The 13,542-nt window shown below is 48.2% G+C and overlaps 1 pseudogene; it reads right to left on the bottom strand.

The window, feature by feature from the left end:
- Positions 1 to 1,998: 1,998 nt before the first annotated feature.
- Positions 1,999 to 2,117, bottom strand: LOC120600902 (uncharacterized; annotated as a pseudogene).
- Between the last annotated feature and the right edge of the window lie 11,425 nt (positions 2,118 to 13,542).

Here is a 13,542-nt window from a genome sequence, read left to right as displayed (position 1 = left end):
ATGATCTATCCAACTGTAAAATTTCCGAAACTCTCCTGTTTTACCTTAAAAATTCTTATACATCGTTTATACTGCTCCATCGTTCTCCGCTTTTGTTTTCCTATGAAAATACGATTTGAAATCACTAGTTGAATTGTTTCGCCCCCGGGGAAACAACTGACTCTTGGGCATCATCCGGGCTTCCTCGAGGGGAGGGGCTGGCGAGCCCCACTTCTCCCCTGCGTCCCAGCGCACGTAAGGACAAAGGAAACACAAATGCCCAGTATGGCGATGGCAGAATGCCAGGGTGGGCGGGGAGGGCGCGGCATGGCAAACTCACGTCCCCGTGGCAGGGGGCTCAGAAGTTGGGCTTCGGCTACTTTTCTGGAATCCTGCAGTCCTGGTGTCTGGGACACTCGTGTGCCTCTGCCATGACTTACCACTTGGGGGCGCCCCACACAAGCTGGACCTACAGTCCCTTTGGTTTCACTCAGATGTGGCCTTGTTTCCAGGGAAGTCTGCATCCTCCGCTGTGGTCAGCCATGGTTGCCATGGATACGGGTGGCTACAGCCAGAGCAGGGGCTCAGGGATGAGGGGCTTTGCTAGTTAGGCCATCGGTTCAGCTTCAGCCATTTGGGAGACTTCTGTTAACAAACACGACCCCGGAAGGAGCTGCCCGGATGTCAGATGGGAAGAACGGATGGGGGTCACCCTTCCTCGGGGGTTTCATGGCGGCACCTAAGGGCTCCCTGAAACAGGAGGGGCCAAATCCCTACTCACAGTGGCCCAGAGCCTGTGACTCCACAGGCTTGGGGTCTCGAGAAGTCTCCTTCTTCTAATGTCCCTTGGCCTTTTGCATTTTCGCCTTGGTGTCTCGATGCCACTGGGGACTTCTGTTGTCCTCGCCCTGGCCTAACGCGGACCAGTACTGGACATCGTGGACATCCGGTAAATACATCCAGAGAATCACGTTTTTTCATAAGAGACTTCCATTTCTGCTCACCTTTCAAGGCTCTCGCCCGGTGTGGCCTTCTGCAATTATCTTCTGGAGGTTACACATTCACACACGCGTGCACACGTGCACACGTGCACACGCTCACTCTTTCACACTCATATGGCTCAAACAAACCCACTGGCCTCCGCTCCCATGACTCGCTCTGACTGGTCTGTTTCATATTTGACAACCACCCACATCCCAGTCACAGCTGTGCCGCATCCATGGCCGGGAAGGAATCGCCAGAGGGCTCTTGTTGGAAAAATCCAAATTCGGGTCCCACCTGAGTCCTGACCATCTCTCCGCCATTGCGGGCCGCTCGGCAACCTTGCGTAGCTCTGTCCATCCTCCCCTTCTCCAGCCCTCTCTCCACCCTGCAGCCAGAGCCGTCTTTTGAGGAAATTCTCTCTCTCTTCATATGGCGTTGTTCAGTGGCTTCTCCGTGCCCCAAGGATTGATGGGAATATCTGAAATGTGGCCCTGAGCCATGCACAGATTGTCCCTGCTCACCTCTCCCTTCCACCGATGTCCTTTCCCCTTAGTCGATGTCCTTTCTTTGTTTTTTTTTTTCGAGTAATTTTGTTTTTCCTATTTTTTTTTGATGAATATAAGATATTAATTATCTTATATTCTAATAGCAAAAAGGTAGCATTCTAATTCATCTTTCTATTCTAATAGCAAAAGCATTTAAGGTAATATATTTCCTCCAGGTTTTTTTTTTTTTTTTGAGGATTTGCATAGATTCTGGGATGACCTGTCCTCTTTTTCTTTGTTGTCAAGATAATATGTCATTGATTTTTTAAAATTTCTTCTTTGAGCTGAGCGTAAGCTAGCAATGCGTCTCTTAATTTCAAAGTCGTAAACATTTTTTGATCATCTCTGTATTAATTGTTCCTGCTGTTTTAGGTTATGTTTAGAGGATGGGGTCTGTGAGGACCCTATTTTTTTTTTTTTGATACAACCCTTGACCTCACAGATTGCAAAGACCTCGTCATCTTACAATCCCTTATTTTTTTATTTTTTACGCCTACAGCACCTGGTCTTCCTAGGTGGTCTCCCATCCAACTACTAACCAGGCCCGACCCTGCTTAGCTTCCAAGATCAGATGGGATCAGGCTTGTGCAGGGCGGCATGGCCATAGACTTAATATGTATTCATAAATTAACAAAGTCTAATTTTAATAAATATCTCACTCTTCTTAGCTATTGAGGACCTTAGAATACCTTAAATCCTAACCTAACTCATCTAATTTGTATACTGCTGTCTGGTCTTTTAGCCTGTCTTTTTTAACTGTTAAAATTAGACATTATTATTGTTGTTTCATAGTTAATATTTGGAGTTGCCCACGTATTTACCAATTTCTTTGCTTATCATCCCTCTTATTTTTAATGCAAAAGATATTTTTAATTTTGAAATGATTTCATACTCATAGAAAATTGCAAGAACAACACAAATGGCTTTTTCCCCTCCGAATCATTTTTGAATATATTGCCAAACTGATATCCCATTATTTTAAATACTTCAGTGCATTTTTCCGACAGACAAGGATTTTCTTCTCCATAACCACAATGCAAGGTCAAAATCAGGATGTTAACACTCATCCATCATCACCATCTAATCCACGGAACCGCCTCCCCCCCATTCAAGTTTTGGCAATTTCTCAATAATGTCTTTTATAGCCATCAGATCCAATCCAGGACCGTATTAAACAGTATTTCGGTCGGTTTCATGTCTCCTTAGTCTACTTCGGTCTGTGACAGATTCCGAGTCTTTCCTTGACATTCATGACCCTGTTACTTCTGAAGAGAGGGTCAGCCATTTCGTAGACTGTCCCTCTGGTAGGACTTGTCTGATGTCGCCTTTGGATTGGATTCAGATTATGCATTTTGGACAGGAATCCCAGAGACGTTGTGTTGCGTTTTTCTCACTGCATCCTATCAGGGGGAACACAGTTTGGACTGGTGATGTGACTTAGGGACGTCCCAAGCATCTAGCACAGTACCTATCACATAGCAAGCTCTCGATGCATTTTTGCTTCATGAATTAAATGAATGAAGCCTGGCTAATATTTATTATTTACTTTGTGTAAATAATAAATAATACTATTCTAAGTCCTTTACATTCCTCCAACAACTCTTGAAGAAAGTTTTAATAAACCCATTTTACAAATGAGCAACTCTAGGCACAGAGAGGCTTAGCCACTTGCCTAAGGTCACACAGCTAGTAAAAGTCAGTGCCAGGGCAATTCATCCTTACCAGGTGCTGGGCAGAGATCGCAACAGGTCATCCTGGGCCCTGGTGGGGGTGAGGCTACCAGAGGCAGCTGAGCAGATCCTCATGGTTGACCCTTGAGGAGAGGATGGCTTTCCTCTGGCGGTGACATGATTTGGGCGAAGACTGTGGTGGGGGCGAAGAGGAAGCCAGAGAGAAGTCGGGGGGCCAGTTCAGAGGCCATTGCCTTTGTTCACTTTGAAACTAGCTGTTCCCTGCATTAGGGAGTGGCCCCGGAGATGTGGAGCGTGGAGAGGGACCACGGGATTTGGTAATGGCGTGGACGAGGGATGTTTAGATCGGGGTCTCGCAGATGCAGACTGTGAGATAGGAAATCATGTGCAAAGGATTCATTCCAGAAGTGCTACCAGGAGATCTGGGAGGAACCCAACCGGGAGCGATCCCAGGGGCGCTCAGTTAAAGTGGTTCTGGGAGCTGGAGAAGGTGGCGGGTGCCGGCTTGGGAAGCAAGCAGGCGGCCGCTGGAGGAGGGGGGCGCAGCTGGTAAAGAGGGTCTGAGCAGATGTGGGTGAGAACCGAGTGTGCTCAGAACAAGGAGTAAGAGGGGAGGGAGGGATCGAGGAGGGCACACAGGTTACCTGCAGCCAGGGGGATGACGCTGCCTTGGTTGAGACGGAGGAAGAGCCAGGGAAGGTCAAGGATGGCACTTGTTATGTTTGAGAGGCCTGTCAGACATCCCAGTGGTGATGTCAGGTGGACAGTTGGTGTGAGTTTGGGGCCTGGGCTGCAGGTACACATCTGGGAGTCGCCAGATGTGGCTGGTAGCTGGAGCCATGGGACCATCCAGAGGCAACTAGTCAGATAAAAGATGGTGCATCTTTAATTCCGGGGCCCTGCTTACCTCTCCACCCTCCAGCCACACTCCCCGTCCCCCTCTGACTCCCAGAATGCCCCATGACCCCATCCTGCCACGGGGCCTTGGCATGTGCTGTTCCCGCTTGCTTCTCCTCCTCCGTTCATTTCCAGTCATGCTGAAGCCCCTGACATGTGCATCGCTTCCTCAGAGGGCTGTCTCTGACCTCCGTGGCCACACCTCTGTGTACCCTGTCCTGTGAACGTGAACCTCTCTTTGGGAACATCTATCTGTGATTTCGTGGGGTTTGTGTGATTTTGTGGGGTTTGTCCACTGTTGGTCCCTCAGCCTCTTTCCTCCTTGCCTGACGGAGGACGGCCCTGATGGGACTGTGCCTTGCTGGCCACGAGAGCTTGTTCATTGGCTCCCATTACACCCAACGAAACCCAGGTGCCTTGGCCGGGGACTGGGACCCCTGCCTATTTGCCCAGCTTTACCCCTCACCAAGATATTCTCGGCTCTACGCACACCTAGCAGTTTACCCTCCCTGAGCAGGCTGCCAGCGTTTCTGCCTGGATGCGGTGTGACCCAGTTAGCGGGCCTCCCTGTCCCCGTTGCTGACTGCTGATGCCAGCAGCATCCACATCTCAGGAGTCCTTCGAAACGCTCCCCGCTCCCGGTCTCCCCAGCCCTCCCGCCTGGTGGGTACGGATTTCTTCTCCGGGTTCCCTCCGCTCTCCGGGTACCTGCTCTTTCGGCTCTGGACACATTTGGTTCTTCTAGGACACTTCTTGGCAAATCTACGTCGTGTCTTTTTATCCCCGAGGGCAGCAGCCGGGCCTGAGCCCACCTCGCTGTCCCCAGCCCTGACGTGCACCCGTTGGTGTGGGTATGATGGACTCAAGCGGATGCTTTATGCGTCTGTGCGGATGTGTTCCCCGGAGCTGAAAAGTGACAGCGTGTCCTCACCTGGTGTCGGGAAGTCCCCTGTTCAGAAAAAGGTGCAAAACCCTCAGCCTCTGTTTCCGGGATCCTGGATCGGGTGGGTTTCCCCCACCTTAGGAGTAAGTCTTGCAAATCACTGTTTTTTTTATTTTGTTTTATCTACGGGTTTTAGCCAATATGTTCTGAACATTTTAGTCATCTCGGAAAATATCTCAGTCACATGTAAAAGAGTCAGCTGAAAATGACCAAAAAGAATCGCATACATTTGTGTATATGAAAGAAGTCTTTGAACATTTAGTGTTTTTTTTTTTAATTGTGGTAAAATATATGTAACACTATATTTACCATTTTAACCATTCAGTAGCATCTGATACATTCACAGCATTCTACAACCACCACCACAGCCCATCTCCAGAACATTCTCATCATCCTTAACAGAAACTCTATGCCCATTAAACAGTAACTCTCCATTCCCCCCTTCCCCAGGCCCTGGTACCCACTGCCCTACTTTCTGTCTGTAATGATTTGACTGCTCTAGGGACCTCATCTAAGTGGAATCATACAGTATTTGTCTTTTCGTGACTGGCTTATTTCACTCAGCATCATGTCCTCGAGGTTCATGCACATTGTAACATGTCAGAATTTCCTCTCTTTTTAAGGCTGAGTAAAATTCCATCATATGTATATACCACTGTACTGACTATATTTTCTTATCTTCTGTGTTCTTGATACTCTGGCACATGGGTCCTTGATCCTGGGGAGTCTGCCTCTTGCAGAACTAGCTAATTTCTAGAGGTCGAAAATGCCCATCTACGCCTCCCCCTCCCCACCACCACCCCTTAAGTGCACCTTTGATATACAAACCACTGATCCAGGGCCCTAAATCGCCCCAGGACCAGGTGCCGGATGGCTAAGGACCGCCACTATAGCCCCAGAGCCCAGCAAAATTATTCAAACTATCCAACCCTAAACGAAGCTTACGCAGGGTACCTACCCCACTATGCCATTCCTTCCCTGACAGAAACCCCGGTAAAGGCTCTGGGCCACGCTCTTCCTTTTCTTCCCTCTTCTGCCTCTGACCGACCCTGGTGCTTCCCCACACGGCCCTGTCCGGTTGGTGTGTCAAGCCTCCTGTCTTCTATGAATGTGTGAGTATAAACTTCTCTCTTCATGACAATCATTTCAGAGTCTGTGTGTCTTAATAGACCCGATTAAAACAAACCCGGGTACGTTTTAACCAAATCACATGATCTATTTATCTGGTAAATTTGGGACATTTGGGTTGTTTTTACATTTTTGAATTTTTTTTTATTGAAAAATTTCAAGCCTACAAAGAGAAGTAGCAAGAATAATATAATAAACGTCCCTGTACGACCACCTGACCCCAGACGCCACATTACGGGGCTTCTCCTGAAGCCCCCGTGAGCCCCCTACCTGCCATCCCCCACTCCCCCGCCCTCCGCCGTCAGGTGATTCTCCCTCCTGCTAGTATCATCCATCCCAGGCAAGGTGCAACTTTTACTCCGTATGATAGCCTCACGAACAGAATGCTGTTTCTATAAAACTCAAAACTCCGGTTTTGAGTTTTATAGAAACAGCATTACGTGATGCATTTAGCAATGGGCTTTTTCCGCTCGGCATTACATCTCTGAGATTTATCCATGTCGAGGCAGCGTTAGTTAATTCACTTACCTGGCAGTCTGGTATTTCGCTGTTCGAACATACCGTCGCTTCTGTATCCTTTCTTCTATTGGTGGGCATTCTGGATGTTTCCAAGGTTTTCACTAAAACACAAATATTTGTGTGTGCGCACGTGTGTGTGTGTGTGTGTGTGTGTGTGTGCGCGCGCGCGTATGTGTGTGTGGCCATCTCTAGGGGACAGATCCACGTGGGGAACTGAGGGACAAGGACATATGCATCTTTGTTATACCAGATAGGGCCAAACTATTCTCCAAACTGAGATCCCAGTCTGCACCCTGAGCGGCGGGATAAGAATTCCTGTCGAAACGGTGGTGACAAATCCCAGCCCTCAAATTCACTCCACGCCCCAACAAGACACCCTCTCTGTCACAGCTATCCTCTCAGGAGTTAAGCGTCCTCTGTGAGTGGTAGGGGGAGAGTGGTGACCTGGAGTTTCTTTCAAAAGGCATGGGGACAGTGCCTTTTGGCCAAGGTGTTTCTGCAGGGGACACCTTATTTCTGTGGCAGCGTCCGGCTGGCTGACCAGCAAACTGTTCCTGCTGGTGGAGAGGCCCCCCAGGCTGTCTGGAGATGTGTGTGCCGACACCCTACTTGCCGCTGAGACGGAGACCCCAGTCCCAGCCCTGACTCTGACTGGGACCGGTGGTGAGAATTGCCCACCAATTTGCTGGCGGTCTACGTGGCAGATTTGTAGACATCAAATAACAAAAAAAAATTTGCTTAATACCATGCTCGTTGTCAAGTGTTCTTGGCTCGTGCGCTCTGACAATGGGAAGTGTTTTGGCAAAGAGGAGGCAAATTTCTTTGAAATTAGGATATTCAAAGTAATGACTCAACTCGAGGCTTTTGATACTGCTTTAAGGAATCTGTTTTGCCCATAAAATCATGGCTCTGCTGTTTGTACCGTGCAGTTGACATTTATTCCAATTTTCAAACAGCAGCTTCTTCCACTTTACCTTCTGTAATTCAAAATCGGAATCTTTAAGTCCTTGGAGAAATGGTTTTTGTAATATTCTAGAGTGAAAATACTTGCAAATGTGTACTTTTTAGAACTAGTGTAAATTTTAAATTCGGGACTTAAAGTAACCGTTTATGTGCGATTTTGTCTGTCCCGTAAATCACAAAGTGTATTTTTCTCTATTCTTGGAGCGTGTCTCAGTTGCCCTGTGCTTTCATGGGGTTGGAATTGCTAGTTACGTGGGTTGGGAAGGGCTCGAAAGCTGTTCCCTGCGCTTTATGTGCTTTGAGCATTTGCTTCTGTAGCTGGCACTACCCCGGGACCTGCCACCCGAGCTGTGGGCCCAAATGGTGCCTAGGGGGTGGCCAGTGTCACAGGTCCAGTAAAACCTGTGGTAGGTCCTTGCTCCAGTCTTATTGGCGGGTCACAGCTCCCTGCAAAGTTTTCTCAGTCGTCCCTCCTGAGCTCGTACCACAGGCATCTGCTGGGCACCGACACCACCAGTGCTCGGCACAGCAGTGCCTGCCTCTGACGGTCCAGGGCTTGGTTCTGGTGGCCCAGCCTTCTGGCTTCTGCCTTCCAAGTGCTCCATGTGGCAAGTAGGGGAGAAGATCCCACTCCCTGGTCTTTGGAAGGGATTAGGCCGTACCACTGAGCCCTCCGAACCTGGGAGAGTTTCGGAGCAATTCTGGGCAAGCCAGACGTGCCCAGCCTGGGCAGGGGACTGGACTGAGCTGCAGACACCTGGCCGTGGTCTCAGGCTCCTCCGCCCCGCGATGCACCCCGCTCGCTGATGGATCAGCCTCTCCCCCCTGTTTCCCAGGGAATCAGAGTGCTGGGGCTGCCTCGTGTCTCCATCCCAGCTTGAGCTGACTGCATCCAGAACGCCAGCGATGCGTACGGCCTGGTTAGCCGCCTGGTTAACCATGTTCCCCTGTGTCGAGTCTCTCGGGGCCTTCCACGGAGCATGGTGCTGATGCTCCTTCCCGCTGGAGGCAGCTGAGCACAGGGTGCGGCGTGGGGACATCTTTGGGGAGTCCACTACGGAGGTCAGGAGGAGCTGGGGACACAGAGCCCCCAGTCTCCAAATCGCTCCCAGCTTCTGTTCTCAAACTAGGAGTCAGTGGTTGTGTAGTTGGTCTCTGAGGACTCTAAACCCCTCGGGGGATAGAAGCAAATGCTTGTTCGCCTGTTCATTTCTTTATTATTATTTTTTAAAATAGTGATGAATGGATATATCTGACACACATCTGAGACACTGCCATCCTTTGTGACCCCATTTGAAATGCTCATACAGTTTCTGCCTTTATTCCTTGCTAACATGCATTTTTGGTGACAAATTTTCCTACAACTACTGCTTTATTTACACCTCGCATACTCTGAAAGATAGAATTTTCACCAGTATTCAGTTCTATTTATTTTTAAATTCCTATTATGATTTCTCAATTGACTCAAGAATGATTTAGAGGCATAGGGTTAAAACAATTTTTGGAGGAGATGTCAGGGTAATACCTTTCAAAGTTTCAAAATCCAGAAAGTCTAAAAGGTTTACAAGGAAAACTAATCCTTCTACCCCATCCCCCAGCCAGTCACCCACGGGCCACTAATATTAGTCATTAACCGAGTGTCATTCCACTTAGTTTAGGCATGTAGAGCAGAATGCAATCGCCAAGTATATAAACGTGTATGTGAATACACACACCTCCCCTCTTCCTCCTTAGACGAATCCCATTCCTTTAGCTCCAAAACATGTTTTAGTTTGTCCTTATGTGATTTTTTTCTGAAGTGCATCCTTTACAAATACCTTTGGTTGGGATCTGTGCCTGGTAAACTCTCGATTTTTGTTTGTGTGTATTGTCTTTATTTCACAATAACGGCATTTGGCAAACATTATCACCGCACCCCCCCCCGCCCCGCCCCCGCACCTTGGGCTTGTTGGCAATAAGTCTGTTTTCAGCCTAATTGTATTTTGCTATTGATATTCTGTCTTTTCCCTATGAATATATTTCAGACCTTCCTGCCTTACAGTCAGATAACTTGATATCTAAGTGGAAAGACGATAAGGCGTGTGAAAAGGGACATTGATTTGGACGGAGGTAAATGGCGGTCGAACTCTGGCCCTACCTGAGAGACGTTAAGCAAGTTTCCTAACCTCTGAGTCCCACGACTTGGTGTTAGGATGGACTGTGTACCCTGCACCGTGGTCGCAGAAATCAGAGCAGCCACACGCACAGGGCGGGGACGAATAGACACGCTCCACTGACGTGGCCATGGTTATTCCCAGAGAACCCTTGTCACATTGTTATGATACTCTCAGGTCAAATTCAAGTCCGTCAACGATGATGCTTAGTGATTATTTTGAAATGTCAAAACATAATTCCAACTTTGGTTCATTTTATTATTTCCTGTTATAAAGAACTTTAAAAAAAAATCAACCCGATAAGGATACCTACAAGCCTCTGGGACTTTGCTCCCCCGTTTCCTGTCCCCACATCCTGAGCACCCCAAATCCCCTAGGGCAGCTCAGTTCTTCTACTTTCATTCCTTAATGGTCTCACCATGCGAAAGGACCCTGCTTCAGAGAGATCCGCCTTCCTCCGGCTCCATCAAGTCCCATGCTTGTGGGTCTCTGCATTTAGATGGACCATCGAGAGGAATTTAAGTAGGAAATGGCCCAAAGAATGAACCCTTGAAGATTCTTTCCATTTTCCAAGAGAAATGTATAAACCGAGAGGAATCTCTATGTAGAGAAAACTTTTTCTGATGAAATGTCTAAAACAGTTTGATTCAACTAATGGGACGTCTTAAGCTGCTTTCTTTCTGACTTCAAGTGGGTATTCTTTTTTAAAAAATTCCTTCTCTGATGTATCGCTTCTTCGGAGAAACTGTCCAGTACTTGCCTCCTAACGCCCGACCTGTAGCTGAGCTTTAACTCGCGCAGGGTCTCTGAGTCAGCATCGCTCTCAGTGCACATTTTGGGTACTTTGAACTTTTTTTTTTTTCTTAAAAAAATAAAGAACTCTGTTGCTCTCGGTCTCAGACTTCCATTCTACTTTGTCCCCCATCATGCAAGTCAGCCATCGGGACTCACATGTCCACTTTTCCCACCCCTCCAGGCACCAGGAAAAAAAATAGGCTCAATCCATGGGGTGACGATCCAGATTTGCGACCTATGTCTGAAGGTGAGGCCGTCTTGTGGGACTGAGCCCTTAACCTGTGGGATCTGAGCCTGTCTCCGAGTAGACTGGGTCAGAGTTGAGCTGAGTAGTAAGACACCCAGCTGGTGTCACTACGTGGTATGGGGGAGACTCCCCACCATACACATTTGTCTTGTGATTTTTTCCGCCTTCGATCCACTGATTCTTTAAGAGTGTGTTGTTTCAAGGCCACGATTTTGTGAATTGTCCAGTTTCACTGCTGTTATTGTTTTCCAACCTCATCCCATTGTGATCGGAGAAGATATTTTAGAGATCTGTCTTTCTAAATCTACTGAGATTGACTCTGTGGCCTAACATATGGTGTATCCCGGAAAACGGCCCACGTGCGCTTGGGAAGGGTGTGTATGCTGTCGTGTTGGGTGAGAGTTGTGTGTGTGTCTGTGAGATCTAGTGGGTTTATGTGTTGCCTGTGTCCTCTGTTTGCTTCTTTATCTTCTGTCTGGTTGTCTAGCCGTTATTGTGAGTAAGGTCTTAAAGTCTCCAACTATTATCAAAGAACCATCCAGTTTCTCTCTTTAACTGTCAGATTTTGCTTCATGTATTTTCACGGTCTGTTCTTAGGTGTGTGAGTGTTCGTTCTCGCAGTGGGTCGGGTCATGCTGGCATGAGATGAAAAACCACGTGCTTACCATGCCCTCCCAACCACCAAATAAGTCTGTTCATTCTGTGCTTTATCTTTATTTTTTGCTTCCCATTTATAAATACGTACTTTTGTTTTCTTCTAGCTTTTCGTGGTTTATTCGTTCCTCTTCTTTAACACATGTACATTTATTGTTGTGTTGGGGGGTGAGGTATGGATCCAATTTTCCTCCTCCGCATTGCTAAACAATCGTCCTGTTCCTATTTCTAAGGACATTCCTACTCTTGCCCATTGAGTATGATGCACTTATAATCTCTGATAGGCTTCTGTTCTGGTGACCTGCTGTTCATCCATTTACAGCATCAGAGCGAGTGTTTGGCCACAAGAAGAAAATCCAGCCAGCTATTCCTGAGACAGATGTGGATTTCTTTTTCACATGTAACTGTAAGTCCAGAATGGAGGGTTTCCGGCGTTGGCTTGGTTACCTAGCAACGCTGTCAGAGACCAGGCTCTTCTCACTTGGCGTCCATCACCTTAACCAAGCCTGTTACTCCCTGGTCACGTGATGGCCACCACGGCACGAGATTTTACCTTTGTTTTCAGAACAGGAAGAATGGAGTGGAGAAGGGGTATTTATTATTCAGTAGCATCCGCCCCTTTTCATCAAGAAGCGCAAGGCTCCCCAGACGCCCCCAGCAGACTTCTGCTGCGTCTCACTGGCCAGTGCTCTCACGTTCCGCTTCCTCTAACTGCAAGGGAAGCTGGGAAGGTGGGTAACTGGACTATGCTAAGTGGCTTAGAATAACTGATTGCCTTGGGCTGGGTATAAAAGTGTGGGCTCAAGTCCCGACATAAACCAGCCTCTGGATTTACTTACTGCGGCATTATGGTCCCGAGAGAATACCGTTGGTGCACTCCTACGGGGAAAAAAAACAGACATAAGCTCAACACATAGCCTCCCGGAGGTGGCTAAGTATTCCACATCGAGCTTATTATTCAGCCGTCTCCAGCATCTTTAACCTTCCCCAGCAGGACGGGATGATCAGCTTAAGCCACGCCCCCTACACTACCTCACAGAGAGAAGCCACGCCCCCTACACTACCTCACAGAGGGGCTGGCATTGCCTGCAGAGCCCAGCTGGGCAGGGCAAAAGTGGGCGGGGTGAAGACCAGCTGCTTCTGTTACTCCGGTGTCTTAGTTTCCCGCTACTGCTGTACCAAATGACCACAAATTTGGCAGCTTAAAAGCAACACGAATTTATTACCTTATATTTCTGGAGGTCATAAATCTGAAATGGAGTCTCCTGGGCTAAAATCAAAGTGCCAAGAGGGCTCATTCCTTCTGAAGGCTCCAGGGTGACTCTGTCCCTTGCCTGTCCATCTTTAAAGCCACCAGTGTGCATCTTCAGGTCTCTGTCTGCTTCTGTGTTCACATAGCTTCTTCCTTATAAGGACACTTGCGATTACGTGAGGCCCACCAGGGTAATCTCCCCATCTCAAGATCCTTAATTGAGTCACATCCACAAAGTCCCTTTTGCACATAGTAGGGTAACATTTACTGGTTCAGGGGATTAGGACCTAGTGTTATTCCTTGTTGTCCCAGGTGCAGGGCAGAGGTGGGAACCTTCAAGAAAGTCTGTGGCTCATTGGGCTTAGGGCAAAGCTGTCAGCTCAGCTCCGTTTGCTGAGAATCGGGTCTGGAGGGTGCCCAATCCGATTCCTGTTTACAGTCTATCCAGGACCCCAGTCCGACACTCATCTGCTTTTTTCCCTCACCCCTCACATCCAATCAACCCCAATGCGGACGAACTCGGTGTCCCTGGTGTCAGGCCTGTCCCCTCCCCGCGGCTCTGCCTGGCCTCAGTCCATCACAGGCGCCTCTTGACTGTCCTGCCTCCATCTGGCCCAGACAAAGCGACCGAGCGAGTCACTTTGCTTAAAATCCTGCGACAGCTCTGGGTGACTTTTTAGGAGGAAACCCCACATCCCGAGCTCTGCAGACCGACCCTTCGGGACCTGGTGCTGATTCTTCACCTCCCAGAGTGTGGAGAAAATGGAATTTCCCCTGGTGTTCTAAGTCACT

The sequence above is a fragment of the Pteropus medius genome, unplaced genomic scaffold, assembly GCF_902729225.1.
Source record: "Pteropus medius unplaced genomic scaffold, Ma_sr-lr_union100, whole genome shotgun sequence".
NCBI lineage: Eukaryota > Metazoa > Chordata > Mammalia > Chiroptera > Pteropodidae > Pteropus > Pteropus medius.
The sequence above is the reverse complement of the archived record's forward strand: the minus strand, read 5'-3'. Positions and strand labels throughout refer to the sequence as shown.